The following is a 13,552-nucleotide window of genomic DNA, read 5'->3' as shown; positions in this document are numbered from 1 at the left end:
ATGGCATGTCCAGTCTAGCCCATTATATCAGCTAATGTCTGTGGGGAGGCCCAGGGCTGCTGTCCCTGCAAGGTCATCTGTCAATGCCAGACGGGGAGGGGGAGCTGTCAGTCTCCCCGTGTAATTGTGTCTTCCCAGCTGCACTGCCTGCCTGCCGCTGCCCGCGCTGCCCGGCCCCGGCTCCCGGTGCTGTGGGAGAGACCCATCTTCCCTCCCCGCCTCACACACACACCTTCCCCTGGGTCAAGAGGAACAATGGAGCAGGGAGGACAGGGCAAGCCTGCTCCGAGCTGCAGACACTTGATAAATGGGTGGGCAGGCGGCAAGTGACAATATGCAGACAAGTGATATCATTTGCAAATGGATTCGGCAAGGGAAGCAAGAATATAGAAAGGGGGGAAGACAAAGTCAGGGGCACAGAAAAGGTTTCTTGTTAACCCTTGAAGGAGGGTGGGAAATATGATAGCTCGGCTCTCTGGGAAAAAAAGGTTGGGAATACGGCTTTTCAATCCCTCACCTACAACGTCTGGGAGAGTGAAACACCTCACGAGGAAGTCACATGACATTAATTGCCTTCTTAAAAACCACATTTTTAATATCTGTACTGCAGGCCTTCTCTCAGATGCATAGATATGGGCATCTTGGGATTTACCTGGGATTTACCTTACTTAACTCCTTCTTTGGAGAGATTCTCGTTCCCTTGTTCAGAAGCTGAGATCAGTGCCTCAGAGTAAGACCCAGTGCTCGGGCTGCACTGAACTCCCTCTTTAGACACCCCAGCGCTGGCATTGCCTCATGTAATGATGCAGCCCCATCAGAATCAGCATCCCAGGCAGACACCCATGTCCCCCCAGCAGAGACAAGCGGGGATCAGAACTACTGCAGGAGCGAAGGGCTCTTCAGGAAGGGGTCACCGACCCAGGCAAATTGGTAAAAAGGAGAGGTGCTATGCACATTTAAAATATTTGTGTATACAAATACTTTCTAAAGGTCACTCATGAGATTAAAACACCTTCTTTACCCTAAACCCTTTCTAAACAATGGTATGAGAAACATGCATCATCCAGTAGGTTGAATCCAAAAAGCACTGGACAGTCTACTTAAGCTGTAGGACCAATTATTTTCTTTTCATTACAGAACTATTTTGTGTCTCTGTAGCTGACGACCTCCATCTTTCTTTCATGTGTGCATTTTTTCTGGCTACAGTCACACAAGAAATATGACCGCATTTTATACCCATGCTATTTGCTTCCAATAAGCATGGGCTGTGCTCACACACCACGAGATTTGCCTTCCTGTCTCACAAGCCCAGTTGTGCCAGTGGAGTTCATCCTGCCCCACTGAGCTCAGGCTATCTATCAGAGGTCAGACCATCTGCTTGGAAAATGTAGTTGGGGCCGGCTGCTGGGACAGAGCACTTTGGGACCATGGAGTTCCCTGCAATCTGCTACTCGGGGAGTGACATCATCACCTCTGCAAATGAGCCCCACGCAGACTTTGTAAGACCATCAAGCATCAGGAGTGTTGTTAGCTTCTGTGCTTACCAAGACTGTAGGCTGTGTAACTTACAGTCACACGCTGTGTGTAAAGGCAATGCTATGAACAAGTTTTGGTTTTATATTTTGTTCTTTATATTGAGGAGGTTTCTGAGAGCTGGTAAGAGCTGGAGAGATCTGTAGGATGCTCCTTAGCTGTCATGAATTGTTCTCTGCTTATGATACAACCACTGTGAGGCAGGTTTGAGGGTTTCCAGATGTAGAGTCCCTGGCTCACCCAAACTACAGCAACCAGCAACCCCCTGTTCCACAGCAGATAGCGTTGGCTTGCAGTGAACCCTGGTAAAATGAACTAGATCAGGGCATGATTCTTCCCTGTTGACATTTGTGACCAGGGTTGTGCCATGACAGTGCAGTATTTCATGTGATACATCCTCTCCTCCACATTTCCTGCCACTCTTGAGCATAGTGTGAACTTTGAAGTAATGCTTTCAGCCCTTTTCCCTGCAAAGAAATGCCATCTTCCTTTCCCTCTCTCTTCACTTGCTGGATATCAGCTGTAGTTACCATATTATAGTTATTCTATTTAAATGCACTAAAAATACAGATCAAATAGCTGGATCATCCATTAACTGCCTCATTATTGTAGTGAATGAGGACTCTTTTTGACTTATACTGTGGACATGGACAGGATATATTAGAACTTGTCTGTCATTAATAACTTCACACACACACATACACAAATCTAAATGGCCAATTAATGTCCTTATCTACCTTAATGTTACTTATTAACTTGCATTACCTATAACAGCCACTAATGCTTTTGGAACTTATTTCACTTAATTCCTGCCTTTTCTTCTGTTCTTTGGCCCCACATTAATACCATATTTCTTTCAGAACCTCTCATTGTAAGGAGGATGGACAAGATGACCTGATAGCCTTTCCCATCTGTAATTTCTATATGCACACTTCCCTCATTACGACACTCCTGCACAATAAAAGGCAGAGGATCAGGCTTAGCATCTGAAAAAATGCTCTCTTTTTCCCTAGCTATCTTGCTGTGCTGTTGGCCCTGATTTAGACTTAGCAGCTATGCATCTGTTGCTCTTCAGGTCACTGAGAGCCCAAAGATGGGAGGAGGTCATTAAGGGTCGTACAGACTCCATCATTAGAAACAAAATTGCACATCTCCCTTCTTATCTGTTGCTGGCCTTTTCCTTTCTTTAGAAGACTTTTACATTGGTCAGAGAAACCAAAGGTATTAGTTTTACTCTTCTTAGGTCAAGCACTGGCTTTCTGGCAATCAATAATGGGGTCTTTCACTTAAGTCTTTTTGTGCCAGATCACTCAATTGTCCATGGAAATCCTCAATTCTTATGCACATGGCTTCAATGCTGAGGACATGAATTTAGAGTTGCTTCTTCTACATGTAAGTGACTGGCAACAGTCAAAAAATAAAAAGGAGGTTAGTCTCATTGTCAAGGTTTTGGAAGTGCATTTGGATTTCCTTTGCTATGTTCTGTGGTCACAGGAAAAAAAAAAAAAAAAAAGTAGATTCCTCTGTGCCTCAGTTTCCTCATCTGACAATCTAGGTTGCAAATTTTGTGGAGTTAAATTCCTTCTTCTTTGCAAAGTATGTGAAAATGACACTTGACTGCTCCTTGTTTCATATTATGTGCATTAGGGGATGAATTCGGGCTTATTCTGAACCATTCTGGAAATCCTTGTTATAACAGTTTTACTTGATCTTGAATGTGACTGGCCTTTCATTTCACCTGAGGTGACTGAAAAGGAGCTGAAGAGCAGCTGAACAAACAAAAAAACTATGTGGTAAGAAATCTGTAGTCAGAGCAAGACTGAAAATGTGATATTTGGAAAAATGATAACTACTAGTAAATTCTTATACTGGCTATTGCTTTCTGCACTAGTCCTTTGGAGAAGCTCCTGGGCCAAGAGGAGCAATGGACACCTTCTTTGGGTGTCCCTGAGGAGCTGAACTACAAGTCACTAAGCAGTCCCATGCAGCTCTACCTATAATTCCAGGTGTTGGTCCAGGACTCTGATTTTGTGGCTTGTCAAGTCCTTACAATGGGATGACTTCCAGTTACTCTAAAGTTACTCTTGACAGAAGGTAAACGTTAAGGTAAATGCAAAAAGAAGGCTGTTTTTATTGCAATCTAAATTTAACAGCATAGTTACTCAATTTCAAGACAGGTGGATAGAAATAGAAAAACATAATTATAACTATCTATATGTTAGATCACCCAAGAGGTGTCTCTCTCTGTTTCATCCAGCTAGCAAGCTGTCAGATGCTTATGCAATTTCTTGGCACAGCCCTTCCTTACATAGAAGTGTAGTCTCAGGCTGAGCTTTCAGATTTAGGAACAGGTTTATCTTTACAACCCCCAACCTTCCCTGAGGATCCATTCTGACTCTGATATCTATGCAGGATAAATGCTCCCTTCTGCTTTGCAGAGAAGGGGATCAGCCCTCAGCATATGACTTCTTTATACACTGAGACCGACATTTCGTGTAACCACCTATATTTTATTCAACCTTACTTCTACAAAGAGAGAAATGAGAATAGTGTGCATAGTGCTTTCCAATTTCTCATCAAGATCAGACATGATGATAAGTAACCACTTTGGAGCGATAGTAGGTGTTAGCTGGGGTGAATGAACCTTGGGCTGGGCTCTGAGGCATTCTGGGGCAAGGAATTTCAGTGCACTGGATATTACTGACTGATGATAAAGAGGCTTACATTCCTGAACTCATCCTTTTATTTTGTATCTGGTTAATTTTAATCTTAATTTATTATAAACAGGGAAAAAAAGCATATTCAAACCTCTACAAAGGCAGAAGGTTCTGGTTTTAATATTAAAATATGTCATTTGCAATAACCTTTATGGCTTTGTCATATACTCTCAATAAATGACTTCTAAGATTGATTAAAGACCTTAGCTTTGCTTCACATGTTAATCAATCTCACCAGCCAATTAGAGCTTTGGTGCTAGAGAGCAACAGAGATCATCTCTTAGCTATATATGGCAGCATTTATTGTGCAAGCCAAACCTTTATGACCTAATACTGGTAGAGGAACTCATGACAGTTTATGGGAAAAGAACATCAAAGAATTGCAAGATTATTCATGCTGATACTTAATGAATAGATATTTAGAAGTTGTATTTCAGAAGGGGTAAAAGCTAAATGCAGAATTGGCTTTCCTGGGCTGAAGCAGAATTGGTGCTTAAGAATAGCACACTCCTACTTCTAAGCCACTCCATGCTCTTCCTTCTTTTTATGACTCAGAGTATGTCAATTAAATTTGCTTCAATTTCACTACCTGTAAAATGGGAATAAAACTACCTGGTTTTTCATCTGGATGAGCTGAGGATGAATTAGCTCATGCTGGAAGTAAATGAAAAGCAAGACATCCATTCCAGCAATACTACAGTTTCCTACCTGAACAATTTAACTGGAAATTACTTTGGAGCAACAAGAGCAGAACTACATCAAGTTTGCAGGTCACTGCTTCCCAGTCCTGACTGCAGTGAGCATGGTAGGCTATGGAAAATGAGCAGAGGGGGCTACAGTCCATTTTTTTCATGTCTCCACAGCTGACCTGCTTCGTAGCTTTTATAGCAGGGAGGCCACAAGCTAGACATGGAAAATCAACACTTGTTGTGTCAGTTCAGCTCAGTGCTGAGGCACACTGATGTGCCTGAGTTATACATGAATAAACAGATGATTTCAGCCACCAGGGCTACAAGCCCCTGCATTTTTCAGATGATTTTTAACTCACTCTAAACATAAAGAGAAATCCTGCACTGTGTAGGACGTAGTGATTAAGTGCCCAAGCAAGAACTGTCTTTTTAAGTGTGTGTGCCCTGGTCCTTTCACTAGTTGCCACGTTCTGATTGGAATCTCTGAGTATTAATGTAATTTAAATAAATCACAGTACTGATAAATCAAGACGTAAAGTAAAACCAAAAATTGAAAATAACTGTAAATGTCACAAAAGGTCTTTTGCATTTTCTGTGGTATTTATTTCAAAATGTTTTGGTATTGCAAGGTATTGCAAAATACTTTATTTCACAGAATATACATTTAAAAGTGTTGAAAGATCAAATTCCTAGAATTCATCTATTCTTGAGGTGGATGCTAACAACATGTTAGTACTCGACTGAGGGCATTATCTGAGTTCCATGTATAGCCTGAATTCCAGAAGAGACTGAAGCCAATTTTATTTATGTTTCGTCTTGGTATAATATCTTTCCGTCATTCAATTGTCTCGGTCTAAACACTGCAGAAAAGTTACTTTGAAATGAATGTCTCCATGTCAGGGGCTAGCGAGCTAATAGTATAATTACTTTTGTAGTCTTTATTAGTTGGAATGTTTATTAGAAAGGTTACTTTTTATCCAATGAAAGATGACAATCTGGGTTTGATTGAGCACTGTTTGTTGTTTTAATATTGTTAGCTGTGTGAATGGGTTAACACACTTCTCATCTTCCAGAAGCTGAAGGCTATGAGAAATCCCAGGGGTAGCCACTCCTCAGCCCACATTTGCTGCCTTTGCGAAGGAAAGATCCCATAAGATTTCCCCCCCTCCATCACTTAAGGGTTGTGATGATTTTTAATGTCACTGCCTAGATGGCCTGGAGATTTTTATCTATTGCACTTGCAGGTCACCTTAATATTATCTCACTCAGAGGGGGGAAAAAGTTTCTAGCGGGATAATATTAAGTTATACAGCATGACACAAGGTCAGACTGTGAGAGACAAGAATATATGAATAAAGCCAGTGGCCATGAGAGTCACCAGTGTGAAAAAAAAAGAAAGAAGAAGAAAAAGAGGAACAAAGACTAAGAGGAGGAAAGTGCTAGTGGAGGAGAAAAGAAGCAAGAAGGGGGGGAAAGAAGAGGGAAAGATTAAAAGGGAAAAAGAAAGGATCAGGGTCAGAGTGGGTAATGTAAAGTCATCTTTCTTATCCCAATCAGCTGCACACTGTGTGCTCTCAGTGGCCATGTTCATACTGAATTAGCTCCAGACTGTTTCTTTTCTCTGGGACTCCATTTTTTTGAAAATACATCACCAGTACAACTCCATCCTGAAGGCATATTACGCTAATGCATCATTATTGCGATGGCTGACTGATGATGCGCTAGTGTCATACATCACCAGAGCTGCGCCTTGGCCTGATGAAATGTTGGTATGATACATAATCAGGGAGAAGCACACGGGATCCGCTTCTAACGACTCCAGAGATGTAAACTACCCAGAATTAAAGCTAAAGCCTTTGAGAAGGGCAGCCAGGAAAAGTGAGCATCCCTTAGAGTCCGGCAACATCCTGAACCTCCTGAGAAAACCTGCGGTAACTTTGAGTTACATTAGTGGAAGTGCCTGGAAGGCTGCCAAAATCCAGCTGCTAGGCTTGGACAAGAGTTATGAAAGCCTTAGCAACATGGCAGTAATGAGAGGCCGCTACCACGAGCCAGAGAGGGCATATAGCAACATCCCATTCTAGCCCTGCCCGTGAAGGCAAAATCACAGCTTGACTGACAAGCAGATCCACAGCAAGGGATGGGAAGGAATGGGGAAGGTGGAGTGCAGGGGACACCTCTCATCAGGTGGCTGGCCTTGGCTCCCCTCTAGATGAGCATGTGTCCTCCCCTCCCTAAAACAATCTCACACTGCCTCTATGGCCCCCTGTGGAAGCCAGTGGCTGCCTCGATGGACGGGCTTGCAGAATCTGGCCCCGGCAAGTGGGAAGCTGCATCACCCTGTTGTTAACCTGACTGTTTTGGGAGGCGGGTGCAAGAAGAATGGAAATTTGGCTGAATGGCGGCCTGAAACTTGGCATGAAATAATAATTTCTTGATCCCCACACACATAACACTCTTCCTGTCCTGCAAAGAGTTTGCCCAGCTGTATGCAAAAGCCCAACCAGTTGTTTTGTACACACCTACCTTTACCTCAGTGCTTCCTTCCAATACGACCAATGCACCTGCCTCACCCTCCAAACCAGACTTGGGTCCTCCCTCTGCTTGTGGCTTCCCAGTGCCCTGGAGCAACTTCTGTCTCTGTGCCCCAGTTCCCCACCAGGAAGAGTGGAACCAGTGACACAAACCCCTGTTAGATACAGAGTTGTGTGGCTCTGAGTGAGGTCTCTGTTTCTGATTGTTTCTTACAAAATGAGACTGAAATAAGGTGCTTTTCTCTCAGAGGATGGGTCCTTTGTCTCACCAGTTGTAATTCCCCTGGGGGTAAACACAAGCAATGCTCAAGCCATTGGTAATCATCATTTCATGAGCTGGATTCCTCTCAGTCTATTTCCATCGTGTCACCTGTGTAACAGCGGGTCTAGAGTATGTCTGAAGTAGCTCTGTTGTTCAGAATGGAATTACTCCAGATCTACACCCACATTGCTGAGAGTTGAATTTGCTCCAGTGGTGCTAACCAAAGAGGATTTTTACCAGATAGCTCGGAAATGTAAACTGTCAAAAATTAGAAAAGGCCTCAACTCAGCATATCAAGGTATCATTTTTTCCCTCGGTCTTGCAAAATTGCTGTGCACCTGCCATACTTCACATATCTTTTAATGGACTTAATATCCTGCTTTTTCACAAGGGAAATAATCCCATCACAAGGCTGCAACTATATTAAGGAGCATTAGTTTGCAGTGTTCATCATATAAATACCAAATTGGGCTGCGTGCATGGAGTCTGACATTTAAGAATGAATGTGCTGCAGCAAGAAAATCTGAGGCTTTGCAAGAATGAATGAATTTTGGCACCATTAAACAATAGTTTTGCTTTTAAAGCATGATTCCTTGCAAGTCATTGCCGGCTGTAAGATCTTTTAACGCATTGCTTTGTAAATTCTCTTCTGATACAGAAGGCCCCAGAGCAGGTCTCTGAAAGATTAGTTTCAGATCTTTGAGAGATTCATTGACAACTGGGGTTCATCGTCTGTAGGAATGATGGACAGAGAAAGCTTTCAATGGAAAATCACAAGCGTGTGTGCAAACACATACTCGGGAAGCTGGCTCTTTGCAAAATAATAATTGTCTCTGAGTTTTCAATGCCTAATTTATAATTTCTATATGGCCATAACCAGGAGCTGGAGTCACTGTCAGGAGGTCAATGGTAACAGGAGTAACAAATAACTGCCATAGGATACCTTGAGGCAAACCAGCCCCTGACAGGTTCATCCCTTCTGTTGAAGGTGGAGGGAGACAGACTCGACCAACAGCTATGTCCTTGCCTTCCCTGCCTAGCCCTGACAAAGGTCTGTTCAAAGCTAATGATAAACCTGAAATAAAATAAAGTTAAAAAAGACAGTTCAGATCAGGTAAGCAGTCTGAAACGCAGATGGCTATGTGGGCTGTCCAAGTAGCTTTGGCCTGCAAAAACAGGGACTGCAAAATTAATCTGAAAAGATCTACTTTTTCTGCTTTTTATGCTGTCAGAAGCCCTGTAAGAACAGTCATTTCTCAGGTGATTTTCCAGCACTGAGACTCACTAGGTTTACAACTCTGCCCCTCCAGTACTGGTCAGGATCAAGAGAGAGATACAGAAAACAATAATTAAAAGACAGTTACAAAATGCCAGGCAAGGGGTGGCAATGCCCTCAGGGACAGACAAAAGCAGGTGGCAGAAGATGGGGCAGGCAGGAAAATGCTAAAAGTTTCAGTATTACACTGGTACATTTGCTTGGATTTAAGGTTTGTTTTAGTCAGTGGTTTGTGTTGCTATTTGCCAGACCACTTACAGCTCCACAGCTTTTTGATTTCTACTTCATAGCTTGCATCTGTGTCCAAAAATATAAGAAGATGACACAGGGAAGGTGCCTGAAGTTAGCCTCTGAAGAGGTCAGAAGGCTTGTACTGCCTTTGTATCAACCAGAAATGTCTCTGGGGAAATCAATAATGCAACTTCTTTCCTTTGGATTTAATTAAAGAAACATTTCGGGCTGCAATTTTAAAGCAAACACAAACAAACAAACAAACAAAAAACCATTGGCTTTCTCTTACAGCTACTATCTCCCCAGTGCACTGGAAAGTGAGGGGGAGGAATCATTCTCACATAACATGTGGAGAACAGTTTTTTAATGTCTTAATTATTTCCCGTGTGCATAAAGCATTTCATTCCTATTGTTTCTTTTCACAATCTGTTTGGGGTCATTGGTAAGCAGATCACTTTGCCCACCCAGAGGACTGTGAAACTCCAGGCAAAGCTAGAGAACTGCATGTATGTTTGCTGGTCCAAGGTTACCACTCCTTACGTTTACAGTTTCCCCCATGTCCTTTGACAAATCAATTTATAATATGCAGCTTGAGTCTAGTTAAAAGCCCAGTCAAGACAACGCAGTTGGTATGAAACTCTACAGCAGCACACAGATTATCAAGTCCTCCATGTTTGGCTTTCTACTGGATAAACTTCAAGGGAAATGTCAAGCCTCAGCTATTTTCTCAAATTACTGCTCCCAAAATTCCAGACTATTGTTTCAACCTCCTAGATAAAGACTGGCTGGCAACTCTGAGCCTTGAGCTCCCTGGCTTTTGCTGTTGTAAACAGAAACTGGGCTGAGGAGGGGCTGAGCTCTTGCTCAGCCATGGAAGATCAAGCCAAGACCATCAAGAACAACATGGTCCTCTGCTGCCAGGGCACCTTGCACCTCTTTGCTGTTCTCTTACCAGCATTATGAATGAAGAGATCCTTGAGTTATAAAGCAATACAACAGACTCAATTTGTTCTAGAAAAATCTGCCCATGAGAGATGTTAGTCAGAACCTTAATGCACTTCTGCTTACTTCCATGGAAAGTAACAGTGGATAAAGCCTGAATTTCTCTGAATTTCAAATATAAGAATTAAATTTGACTCAACGCACTTCTAACACCAATGCTGCACCATGTAGGTTCAAGCCAATTCTAGTCAAGTGGAATTCCTTTCCACCTTCCACAGCATTTAACATACTATTTGAGTTGTAGTCATCAAACCCGAATTATTACAATTAACATTCAGTCTGTCTCTGCTGGACAACCTTCTATATAAGTTATGTTTGAAGATATTCCAGAGATACGTTCATTCCAAACGGAGGTAAATAAGTGAGTGACACTATGGTGTAGGTGGGATCTGTGAAAAGAGACATCAACTGTGGAATATCTTCTGGAAAAAGAAACACATATTAATCTTTGAGGTGTTTATTTATAGTATACAGAGAGAGAGTTATATATATCACCCAGGGTTATTCAATCAAATGTAAAGTTAACCTCTCTTTCTCAAGGAACAGAATAAGCAATTGAACACTTAAAAAAATTTCCTGCTGCACTATGCAATGTCTCCTCACTTTCCAGTTTTACTACTTTGACAATTCTGAATTAGCATTTATTCATAGCAATTCCTGAAGTGTCACCAAATAAATTCTGCACTGAAAGTCTATGCAAATGAAACTCTGTCCATATTACCTGTATTTGCAAACACCATGGGGCAAAGAGCTTTCTCCTGATGAAACTTCTGTCAGTCTGGAGCTGGGACAGAGAGTTTGTGCAATGGAGCAGATCTATCAGGGTTCTCACTCCTGCTCCTCAATGACGGGACCCTGAGCACCAAAAGTGCTGAAGAGCACTGAAGTTCAGGATGAAGAGTTTGCAGATAGGTGTGTCAGTGGGTCTACTCTGTTTGCAAAGCAGCTGCCTCTGGGGTGGATAAAGACCAACCATTTTCCATTCTTAGTAGAGAAAGTAGAATTTTTATGTTTTTTTCCCCTGGGTGAACAGCAATAGGAGTTTGGTAGGAAGGCACAACAGATGAACTTGAGAGCCATTTAAATTTTGTTTTCTTCACTGGGGGAAGGAATTTGTTCTGGTATCAGAATTACTCTTGGAGATGAGAACAAGGAAAGCAAAGTTGGGACTTGTAATTATTAGATATGTCACTGCACTCTCCTAGGCATCATCTGCTTCTGAACTGTCCCAGCTGAGACCCGTGGCCACCCTGGGCTCCTGGGTCTCTGTGCCACACAGGCTCCGTACAACTACATTCATCAGACGTTGTGCCATACTCCGTCACTGATGGAGGCTGTAAGTGTGGAAGTTCTCACACACAAAGTTGTACAGATAGGCTTTAGTCTCACAGGCCAGAGTTTGCATGTCTACAAACAAGGACTGTAAATCACCAAAAGGTCTTGCCAGATTTCTTGAGAAAGGCTCAATATATTAATGCAATGGACATGATTCAAAACTTTTTGCTGTAAACACTCATGGAGCTGGGGAAAAAAAAAAAACAACTTTTAACATATTTTGCTTCTGAAATCTTGGTTTCTTTTCTTTCACAGTCAGTAAATGCAGGAGGTATCACAAAAGGTATATTTCTTGGGCAAGTGGAGACAAATTTTCAAGGGGGTCCTACAGAATCTGAGCTTTTCTCGTCAGGCAAGAAGGCACTTACTGAAGCTGTGGAGATGACTGTAGTTGTGCATGCTCCTGGGGAGAATGACAAAAAGTTGGATCTTCAGTTTAATGGCACAAGATTGGGCAGGGGGGAACAGCATATGGAAAAACTGCCACTTTCATCCCTTTAGGATTTATAACATGGCAGAAACACCTTTCCTAACCAAAGATAATGTGGAAACCTGCTAAGGTATTTGGAAGGTCTTTCCAAACAGCGAAGCTGCACGGAAAAGCTGCAGGCATCGCTGGGATGGAAGGGTACAGGTGTTTCAGGCAGAACTGCCAATAGTTTAAGATAGGAAGAAGAAGATACTATATTCTTTTGGAACATATAGAAAGAATGTGAATTTACAAAATATATTTACCCACCCTGGAATTTAGCCAGGACTAAGGAAAGAGTATTTTTGACAGCGACATGTAGACAGTATTTTAGTCTTATACCTCCTAAAGGCCCAGGTCAATGGTCTATGAACAGGCAAATGGACTGGGGAGCTCTTCTCTCCCTCATCATGTTCTTCCGAGATGAAATGCCTCTGCATCATTTAACCACGTACCGAGCGCATACATCTAACATCCCAACAGCTCCTAGCACACCTGTGCAGCCCGAGGTGACTACATAAAAGAAGTTAATAAAGCAGCGCTTACATTTCATTCATTTTATTCACCAGCTCGAGATTTCAGGGATGGAACGGAGCACAGCTGGCCTTTGGATGTTAAATATGCTTCATAAGCCAACACCGGTTCAGCACACAGGCAGAAGCCTTCTCGTCTCGTGGCTCTCCACAGGCAATAGAAAGGAAGTATGTTGGCACTCTCACAGCTGGCAGTGGGGCTGGCACAGGAGAGCTGTAAATACTGTGTAGGCATGATGGTGCAAGCTGCCAGGGTGAGAGCGGGTCACCATGCCTTGAGGGGCTCCTAGCCACCCGCAGGAAGGCATGATGAAGAGTGCTTTGCTCTTTTTTAACTGAAGTAAAGGGCAAAGGCTAGGGTGGGTAACTGAGATGTTGAATCAGGTCTGGCCTGACAGGGACAGATGCTGCTAGGAGTGGAGATGCATCTCAGGAAGCTTTGGGGCTTTGCTATGTCACCAGAGCAAGGAGTTGCCTGCGGTTGTGACCATGAAAAGCTCCACGTTCAGAGACACTGTCTGGCCTGGGGTTTCTCCCTGCCCTGACAGAAGTACCCTTGAGTACCTGCTGTCACGTACCTGCTCTAGTGTGTGGTCTACCTACCTATTCACATGGCAAAGGGAATCTTCCACTTCCACCCCATTTCACTTGGGAATATACACCAGGGTGGGTATGAGAGTCTCACTGAAAGCCATGCCACCTCTGTATGATCTGGGCAGCTGCTAGAGAGTAAAGGAGCACATGGGAAAGAGCTATGTTATGTCCTTTGACTCTTTCTTATTGGTTTGCAGATCAGAACATACTTTGTCAATTTATTCTTCCTCAGAGCCAAAGAAATTAAAGAGGACAGATGTACATCTCCTAGAGAAGTAGAGGAAGGCTCTCTGATCAGGTAATGTTTGTATCTCTGATTCTTGACATGTAATTTGTTCCTTATGACTATGTGCAGGGTCCCAGTGAATTTCTGGGTT

This window comes from Strix uralensis, chromosome 4 (assembly GCF_047716275.1).
Source record: "Strix uralensis isolate ZFMK-TIS-50842 chromosome 4, bStrUra1, whole genome shotgun sequence".
Taxonomy (NCBI): domain Eukaryota; kingdom Metazoa; phylum Chordata; class Aves; order Strigiformes; family Strigidae; genus Strix; species Strix uralensis.
Note: the sequence above shows the minus strand (reverse complement) of the source record.